We start from the raw sequence: 10,493 nt of genomic DNA on the forward strand, positions 1-10,493 counted from the left end.
AGATGGAATTCGTCCTGTGAGGAACTGAAAAGATCAAGGGTCAAGGGAGTTTTGTTTGTCATAAAGAGAGTGCTGACTGTGGATGCAGAGCTGGAAGGTGGGGAAGTGGAAGTAAGAGGAACGTGGACAGGCAGGAAAGCAGAGGAGGCAGCACCCCAGTGAGGGTGAAGGAGGGCCAGGGAGGCTGGTGGAGAAGCAGCTGGATGGCTAGAGTTGGGCACTTAAAGGAGACAGGCTGGACCTGGGGTGGAGACACGCCCGAGTATGAGCCAGGGGGTAGGGTGAATAGGGGGTGGCTGGCTCTGGCTGATGGAGAAGAAGACCCTAAAATGACCATACTGGGTGGTGGAGGGAGAATGAACTTTGACGTCTTGATGGTAGGTGGTGAGACAATACAGAGCTGGTGGTCCAGGTTCTCCTGACTGAGGCAGATGAGCAGGGAGGCCAGGGTGGCAGGCACTGCTAGGAATATATCTGGGTTTTCCAGGTGCTCCCAAGAGAGGAGGAGCAATGATCTGAAGGTGGAAAGTGAGCACAAGGAGGTCAACCCAGGCTCCTGATCAAACTAGGGCTGTGAGGCGGCAAAGTGTCAACTCCAGACATGGTGGCCCAGGAAGCAGGGACCAAGGGTGAAGTGAGGGGACACTCAGAGAAGAGAGGGAGAAGAGTCTTCTGGGTGTAGCGGGAAGAGAGGCCCCAGGACAAAGGAGCACAGAGGCACAGTGATGAGGATGGACTGGCTCTATGGTGACACTGAAGGGATGGCTGGGTCTTTGTCCTGAGGGCTCAGTTTGGGGGGGCTACTGGCCTCATGAGGACTCCCCTCTCAGCAGCCTGGGAAGACCCTCCCGCTCCTGAGAGCTGTGTGGCCACCACTGTTCCTTGAGAGGCTCTGCCTCCATCTTCTATCAGACTTTTCTGCCCAGCCCCCGACCACCAGCGAGGGAGCCTGGGCCTCGCAGCTGCTTCCCGTAGACGGACACAGGCTCCTCGGTGTAGCAGGTGGATCTTACTTGTCTCCGTAACCCAGGGCCTAGCAAAGCACCAGCCTATGTTTGGGCAATTCAGAGGCTCGGATACTTACTAAATTAACTCAAAGCAATAGAATAACAGAGCTGGAGGAAGTGACCACTGAGCACACAGAGTTCACTTCCCACACCCCCATTCTGCAGATGAGGAAACAGAGACCAAGTGGTGAAGCAGCCTTGGCCAAGGTCACGCTGCTCATAAATGTTGTTCTGTGTCAGGCATGCCAAAGTGATGAGCTGCAGTGAAGGGCCTGAGAGGGGGCTCTGGGGCCAGACAGCTTGGGTTCAAGTCCCAGCTCTGCCATTTACTAGCTGTGTGATTGATGACTGTCCTTCATGTAAAATGCTACCTCATTGGGTTGTCGTGAACACAGAGTCCCTGGAACAGCAGGACAGAGTTCTGTAAGGGTTTGCTGTTGCTTTGGTTACTATTATTATCACCAAGTGAACCCTGAAATGAAGAACAAAGACAGCAAGAATTTTTATTTTAAAAGATTTTAAAATCCGATGATGAATGTTTGATTTAATCTATTCAAGTTTGCATTTGACCCTTATTAGCAACTACACAATCAACGACTTTCAAGGAAATGTTGCTTCACGTCTTTAATTCTCACTAACGACACAGGCTATTCAACAGTAAACAGTTTCTTTTCCAGGAAGAGGAACAAAAAGTTAACAATATCTCGGTACCTCTCGGTCCCCAGTGAGTTGGTTGTGACCTGTCAACCCAACTTTGGGGAAGTGCTCGCTCCTCCTGGGCTCGCTGCACTGCCCCTCGGCATCCAGGGGATGCTGTACCCCAACACGAATCCAGTCTCTTGGTTCATATCTTTGCTTCAGATCCCTCAAGGCCTGCCCATGTCCCAGGGCTCCATCTGCCCTGCCAGCCTCGCCTGCTGGACTCCAGGACACCATCCTGGGTCTCAACCATCCTCTGTTCCTACGCCCGCCTCACTACTCTTCACTTTGTCCTTCAAGTGTGGGCTCCTGTGGCTCACCACCCAGCAGGGGTCTCCCCGTCCTCCACCTCTGGTAACTGCATCATCCTGCACGGTGCCTAGCGAACCCGTGTGGAGGCAGGAAGAATAAAGAACAACAGGTGCTCAGAGGGGCTGCCTTTCCCACTGCAGGGGCCCTGGAGAGCTTTCTCCCGGCTAGTTATTCACAGGCACTGTAGCTGTGGAATCTCGATCTTACCAATTTAAAGGGCATCATCAATAATTACAAAAGCAATCATTTTTTTCAGTAGCAAACGGAGAAAAGTCTTTGTGCCCCGCAAATCCAACTTTTTTCCTCCGCCTTCAGAGGTGATTCTCTCTCTCTGGGCAAGGGTAGAAAGCAACACACAGAATATTATTTTTCAATGTTTTTTTTCCCACTCTGAAGATTGCTTTCCCAGAACCGATGAAGGCTAGGATGGTTTGGCTTCCCTGGACTGAGTATTCAGAGGCGCGGGGTGGGGGGTGGAGAGATAATTCAGCATTATTGAACCAAATAGAAACATTAAAAGGTTCTACTCTAAACAGAAAGGAAGCAGGATGCTATAGAAATGGGAAAATATTTGTTGGAAATGCAACAACGTGTTACAAGAGAATAAACATGAAGATGTAAAAAAGAAAAAGTACATCAAAATACAAAATGGTGGGAATGGGAGACGGTAGCAAGAAAAGATTGATTTTTTTCTCTCTTTTTTTTTCTTCTCATTATTCTTAGCATGTGTTGGAGCCTACGTGATTATCAGTGTATAGGAAATAGATATAGTAATGGGTTTATATACTTGAAAAATAAGGTAACTACAAATAAAAAGCAAACAATAGAGTCGCAAAAAAAAAAAAAAAAACAAACCCAAAAAGAAACAAACTGAATATGGCTTAAAGAGTTAAACATTAGACAAGACACTATAAACCTCTCAGAAAAAAATAGGCAAAACATTATTTGACATACATCTCAGCAATGTTTTCCTAGGGCAATCCACCCAAGCAACAGAAATAAAAGCCAAAATAAACAAATGGGACCTAATTAAACCTATCAGCTTTTTCACAGCAATAGAAACCATAAGCAAAGCAAAAAGACAACCTATGGAATGGGAGAAAATATTTGCAAAAGGTGAGACTGAACATGGCTTAACTTCTAGACTATATAAATAGTTCATACAACTTAATAAGAAAAAAAATAAACAACCCAATCCAAAAATGGGCAGAACAACTAAACAAGCAATTCTCCAATGAAGATATACAAATGGCCAATAGGCATATGAAAAAAGGCTCAATATCGCTAATTATCAGAGAAATGCAAATGAAAACTACAGTAAGTTATCATCTCATACTAATCAGAATGGCCACCATTCAAAAATCCACAAACCATAAATGCTGGAGAGGCTGTGGAGAAAAGGGAACCCTCCTGCATTTTTGGTGGGAATGTAGTTTGGTGCAGCCACTGTGGGAAACAGTATGGAGATTCCTCAAAAGACTGATAAAAGACTTATCATTTGATCCAGCAATCCCACTCCTGGGCATATATCCAGAGGGAACCTTAATTCCAAAAGATAACTGCACCCCAATGTTCACAGCAGCATTGTTTACAATTGCCAAGACATAGAAGCAACCTAAATGCCCACTGACAGATGACTGGATAAAGATGTAGTATTTAGGTATAAAAGAATATTACTCAGCCATAACAAAGAAGGAAATAATGCCACTTACAGCAACATGGATGGACCTTGAGATTATCACACTAAAGTTAAATAACTCTGACAGAGAAAGACAAGTATCATATGGTATCACTTATATGTGGAATTTTTAAAAATGATACAAATGAACTTATTTACAGAACAAAAACAGACTCACAGACTTAGAAAACAAACTTAGGAGTTTGGGATTAACAATTACAAACTACTATATGTAAAGCAGACAAACAACAAGGATTCACTGTAGAACACAGGGGAAAATGTTCAGTATCTTGCAACCTATAATGGAAAAGAACCTGAAAAAGAATAGACTATGTATATGTACAACTGAATCACTATGCTGTATACCTGAAACTAACAAAACAGCTGTATATCTGAAACTAGCAAAACATTGTAAATCAACCACATTTCAATTAAAAATAAAGATAAGCTCTAAATACCTTTATTCAAAGAAAATCTTCAACTCTTACCTCTTACAAAAAGTAAAATGGGAAGCTTGAGCAGGACCAAATTATACTGAATGAGAGGTTACGTACCTTCTCCAGCACGTGTCCCATGCTACACACACATTATGGTTTCCTTCAGGTAAGAATGGCCCTTACTGCCCAGGGAGCGAGTCCTGCTGGGACAAGGCCTCTGTGGCAGTGGCCTCCTTGTCACTGCTCCATCTCACCAGGAGGCCAGGGTTTTCAGAGGGGAGGGAACACAGAACTCATACACTTCAGATCTATTTCCTGAGAAAAACTATAGAAAGAACTAATTCACCTGCAGTGCGGGAAACATGAGCAGGGCCCCTAATCAGACCGACAAGCCCAAAGCAAGACGGCCCGACGTTCACATCAGAACCAGAACAACAACCGTCTGGCCCCAGTTAAACGATCACCATCTCACCTGCAATGAACTGTTCATACTCAGTGTCAGGGATGTTTCTGTTGAGACTTGAGAGATCAAAAAAGTCAGACCAGGGAATCCGGACCTGGTGGATGTCAAGGCTCTGCCAATGGTAGAGGCGGCCCCAAGGGGGTAGCACCAGCACCGACTCCTCCATTTTCAGCAGGGTCTTCAGGAGGAAGGCGATGTGTTTACAGACGCCCCTACGGAGGCTGAAGCCCTCTGGAGGGTTGACGTCACACAGAAGGTACTTGGTAGGGAGCAAAGGAGAGCGGGTCTTCAGGGCCAGGCCTCTGCACAGGAATCCCGGCTTAGATAGAACAGATACAATGGGAATCCCTGCACAGCACATGGCCTAGATTCAAGACACGTTCAGCAGCTTCTGGTCTGTATAGTGGAGGCACTGCCCACCCATCTCCATGTGGCCAATTACTTCAAGTCCGGAAGCACATTCAGAAGACATCTTGGCATCTGTCTAACAAAGCTAAGCACCTGACTAGTACCTGAGCACCCGTTCTCCAGGGTCTCTCAAGATTCTTGTTCTACATACCCCTGTACACTCTTAATTACTGAGGACTTCAAAAGGCTGCTGTTTATGTGGGTTAAATCTATCAATAGTTCCTGTGTTAGAAGTTAAATAAGAACTTTGAAAAATGCTTATGAGTTCATTTAAAAATAATAACCTACTACCTGTTACCATTAATACTCTTAAGCAAAAAATAAGTATATTTTTCTAAACAAAAATCATTAATGAGAAGAATAGCAGTGATTTTAATTTCTGCAAATCTCTTTTGCACTGGTGAGAGCTGAATTCTATCTGCCTCTACATTCCCTGTTTTGTGATATCACAGACCAGGTTTTCCCTGGAAAACCCCACAGGAATCTCGGGAGTGCAAGAGTGTGCAAAAGGCAGGCGTTTCTACGAAAATAGTCTTTCATCTCAGGGGCTTTGGACACACTTTGATAACTGCTGCCCTACCCTAGGCGAGACTCTCCTACACAAGAGCCAAGCAAGGGTCCTGGCTTCTTTAATGAATTACTGCAGCCACACCCCTCCCTTTTCTGTGTTAATGTTTCCCACAACCTCCATTACTGCAGATGAGGATGCAATCCTCAAAAGGGGCTTCTAATCCCAGAAGACTGTCAACCTTGAGAGGGAGGGACCATCTACCATCCCTACACCCAGCACAGTCCATTTTGAGTCAAACCCTAGATAACTGCTAATCGGCACTGACCCTTGTCTTATTCCTGAGGTTTATTGAAGGAGCCAACATCTGGATGGAACTGAAATTTCCCTGCAGATAAACAAGGCTGATAAACCACCCCATTCCAACATCTGATTCTGGGGCTCTTCAAAACCCGGGTAAGGCCCCTCTTCATAAAAGACGGGTCCTCCACCTGCCCTTCCCGTGGGGTTCTGGGAGGCCATGGCCACGCAGGGCTACCCGGACGCGCGGTCCCAGCTCCAGAGCCCGAGGGGGAGCAAAGCCCAAGGCTGTGCCCCAGCCCTGTCCCCCCCCACCCCAACCCACTACCCGGCACCATAGCCCCTGCCCGGCAGCCACACCAACCCGGATCCCACCCCCGTCCATGTCCACTGGCCCCTCCAACAGCGTGGCCTTACGTTTACCGTCTATGGGACGCCGCCCCAGATGTCGGCCGCCGACTGACCAGGCCAAAACTAGTCGCCAGGCGAAGCAAGCCGCCATCCTCAGCAGCAAGCACCGCCATGGTCCCGGGCAGCTGTACAATTTCGGACCCCGCTGCCCGCCCCAGAAGCGCACGCCGGCCCGTGCGGAGCTCGGCGCCTGTAGCCATGGCAACGCAGCGGGGCCCTCCTCTAGGGGTTGCGTCTGCGTCCTCCCGAGGCTAGACGTGCGAGGGCAGAACTTGCGGAGCCAATGGGAGCCAGGGCGCGGCCAGGACGGGGGGTGGTGTGGAGGCTTATGGGACAGCTGGGCGCGGCCGGGGAGGGCGTGGCCACGCCGACATCCTGACCTGCAGGTGGCGCCTGCCGGAAGTTGGGGCGGTGCTGCCACCAGTGGGCGGGGTAGCGGGGTAGCGGGGCAGCGGTGCAGGGGTCAGCGGTTCGGGGGCACCCTCACCTGTCCGTGTGCGGGGCTCAGCCTGGGCTCCGCGGCCTCCGCTTGCACCGGATGTGGACCAAGGCTGCCGGTGGGCAAGATAGAGGATTGTGCCCAGACACGCACGGCTGGCCAGTTAGGGCACCTGAAGTGCAGATCCGCCAGGCCTGCTGCCTGCCTTGAGTTCGCGCTGCTGGGCAGTTTCCAAGAAGACACTGTCTGTCCCAAGAGGGGAGGTAGGGCAGGGGTGCCAGATGCCGGGTTGGGTGCAGTCTCACAGGAGAGCCACTGTGAGAGGGCGCAGAGCGGCCCCTGTGTTGGCGGGGCTAGGAATTTGGGATATGGGGTGAGGATGGTGTGTGCCATGCTCTGTGGTCTCCCCAAGAACTCTCACCCCCAAGCAAGGGACCCTGCTCCCTCCACCCTTCACTGCATCCCCTGCCTTCCCCAGCACCACTGGACCTGCCCCCGGAGTGTCCCATGACCTACCTCTCCCCACACTGGGCACTCTCCCTGTTACAGGTACTGAGCTCCTGGTGGTTCCAACCCGAGGATGGGGGCTGTATCTGACCAGTTAGGATGCCTGGACCCTTTGTATGAAACCTCAGACCATAATGCAGACTTGCACAGAGGCCCCTCAAACAGGATTCCCTGCATTCCCTCCCCACCACGCACCCACAGCACAACTGCCACACCAGGCCAAGCCTGCCGGAGGACAGCTGTTCCCTCTCCTCCTGTCCCTGATCAAGAGTGCACCGCCCACACTGCTGGGTATTTAGGGGACCTTAGAAGAGCAGCTCGTATTTTCATGGGCAAATATTTGCTCTTTTGGGAAGATTTGAGTGCAAATGGATGTAGGGTATGCTTTTTCTGTTGCCCTGGAACTGGTTACTAGGATGCAAACTTAAGTCAAAGCAGTTTTTAGAGAGAGCCGCAAAATATCTAACCCAAAGATCACTGTTCCCCAACAAAGGCAACACCACCTGGCGGGTGTGGGGGGCCTGGTCCCTCTTTCTGGAGGTTGGGGATTGCACCCTCCAGCTGTGACAGAGCCCGAAACAGCTCTAAACATGATCCAACAGGTTTTCCCAGCACAAATTGCCTTTATTTTGAATCTGGGTGAAGGAACCAGCTGAGAAATCTGGGTAAATCTTCCTGGGTGTAACCATGCCTTTTATGCTGAATGAAAGAGCGGTTCTCCACGTGCTAACATCTTAGAACTGAATATGTGTCGAAGCCTTCATGCATGTAGCGTGTTGGGAACAGAGTTTCATGGTGAGGGGAACTATATAACTTACATGTTTATGGGGAAGCCCTCACTCCAACAGGCTTTTCCTGCGCAAACTGCCTTTATTTCACAATTGGCTCTTGCTGAGAAATCATTGTTAAGTGTTCCTAGGTGTAACCATGCCCATTATGCTGGATGAAATAGCGGCTCTACACTTGTTCACATCTCAGAAATGAATGTGTGTCGAATCCGTCATTCACATAGCATGTTGGGAACACAGAGTTTCGTGGTGAGAAGAACTATGTAAATTACATGTCTATGATGAAGCACTCGCTCGAACTGGGTATTCCAGCGCATACTGCCTTTATTTTGAAACTGGCTTCTCAGAACACCTGTGGTCTCCACTGCAGGTCTGTCTCCAAGCCCAGGGCCAGCATGGTGACTCTACTCCCCCTGTCTATTCTGGGAGGCCTAGGTGTCCTCCATGGCCCTTCCACCATTGTTTCTTTTTGAAGCACCCCGCAGATGAAATGGGCCTGAGAACAGGAGAGCTGGATGTCAACAGCCAGTGCCCAGTGTGTGGCTCCTGGGAGGGGCATCTCCTCTCCGTGGGCTCTGATCTCCCCTCCCCTCTCCCGCACCCCCACCCCTCTCCTCCTGCATTTCCTGAATGATCCATACCAGGAATGACCTGGGAGAGGTTTTATGAGTCTTTAAGGGGGAAAAAAAAAGAAATCTTTAGACAAATTACTGAAAGTAACTTCCAGCTTTCCCGGGGAAGTCCTCTTTCCAATGTTTAAGGCTAGATGACAGGGTGTCAAGTTGCCTAGCCACTCACATCTGAGCAAGTGCTACCTCTCTCTCCAGCTCCCCGCAGCATCCACCTGTGGCAAATTGGCCACAAGAGGGCAAGAAAGCTCTTTCCCCACGCCAGCACCAGCGTGGCTTTGGAGGCAGTGGAGGCTGAGAGAAACGGCCCCGCCCTGAGGTTTGGGGGGCCTCCAGCCACAGCCAGAAGAGCGGGGGTTTTCAGAGTGGCCCAGCAGGGAAACCAGGCAAGATCGCCTGGCCCAAGTCTTCCCTGCCCAGAGAGCCCCATAAACTGCTTTGGGCCCCACTCCCCGTTTGGACCCCCTGCAAAAAGGTACCACGGGATCCACACCTGAGAAGGCAGAAGGATGGCCCTTTGGCCTAGAGTCCCAGCAGGTGTGTCCTGTGAGATCTGTGGCCACATATCTTCCTTGTCTCTCCAGGACACTAAAGGGTCTGTGCTGGGCACCTTGGTGGTCAGGGACATGGGAACAACTCTAAACTATGAAGAAGGACAGAGAGACTCTTCCTGGAAGCAAGGATTCCAGAGAGATGCCTTGCCAGATCTGGGGGACTGTGTCCTGAGTAGACCCCTGGGAGGCAATGTGGGGCTGTGGGGTCCTCTTCAGAGAAGGGAGCAGGTGTGCTTTCCGGGGGTGGGTACTGCTTTGTCCAGTCATGTCCTTGTGTAAGACTCATTTACAAACACCTCCCAGTCCACCTAGAGGTGGCCCCAGTGGTGGGGGTAGAGGAGGAGAGTGAAGGGTGCAGACTTAGGGCCCCCTGACCCACACAGGGAGCCAAGGGTTAGTGGGAACATCTTGGGAGTCTAGTGCAGGGGTGGAGGACGAGCACTAAGAACATGCCAAGTCATGCAATAAAGTGACCCATGACCACGAGACACAGGTTGTCGTACACCAAAGAGGGAGACAGAAATTTAAACCCAGGCTCTGAGAACCTTGAGAAGGGCTGGAGGGTCCCAGGAGCCCTCAGGAACAGCAATTCTAGGGGCACAGATATCCCAATACACACATTTCTCATGGATGCATTTTGGGGTGCAGAGTGAGTTATCAGGATCCTGAACTTTGTATGGAATTCCACCTCCTTGTTCATCATGGTTCCTGGCAATAAATTACTGTCATTTGTCCCTGGACATGCACAGGGGAGCAGACTGCTGTGGGGGTCACTGCAGGAATAGAATCTTCTGGTGTGGGCTCTGTGACCACAGAAACCCAGGGGGATTTCTTAATGGGAGCACCTGGAGACCATGCCTGCAAGGACCACCCTCATGGGATGGCCAAGGAGCCCGTGGTACCCAGGTCACCAAGTGATGAAGTTGTGAGGTTGCCTGGGGTACCCTGGGGGCATGTAGATTTCTGTGGTCAGCACGTGGGCCCAGCACTGTGGGATGGTCTGCACAAAGAGGGGCCTGCCCTCCTGATGATGGCTCCTAACACCTGCAGGGAAACTGCTCCCAGAGCTCCTGGAGGTCCATATTGAGTGTCCTGCCAGCCATGTGGGGTCACCTTCCCCTGATGCAGAGGCAGACCTCTCCCCCTTGAGGCCCAGAGGACACCTGGCTCAGGTCCCACCTGTGTGCCCTGGACATGCAGAGCCCCAGAGCTCTGGCACAGCCTGGGTTGTGGTCGTGTTGGGGCAGGAAAGGCCCAGGGAAGGGGTTCATTCAGGGGCAGAGGCCACTCTGCAGGGATGCTGGACCTGGCAGCGATGCAATGCTTCAGAACTTCCCTGGGCTGGGTTTCCAA

Source organism: Vicugna pacos, chromosome 11, assembly GCF_048564905.1.
Source record: "Vicugna pacos chromosome 11, VicPac4, whole genome shotgun sequence".
NCBI classification, from domain to species: Eukaryota; Metazoa; Chordata; class Mammalia; order Artiodactyla; family Camelidae; genus Vicugna; species Vicugna pacos.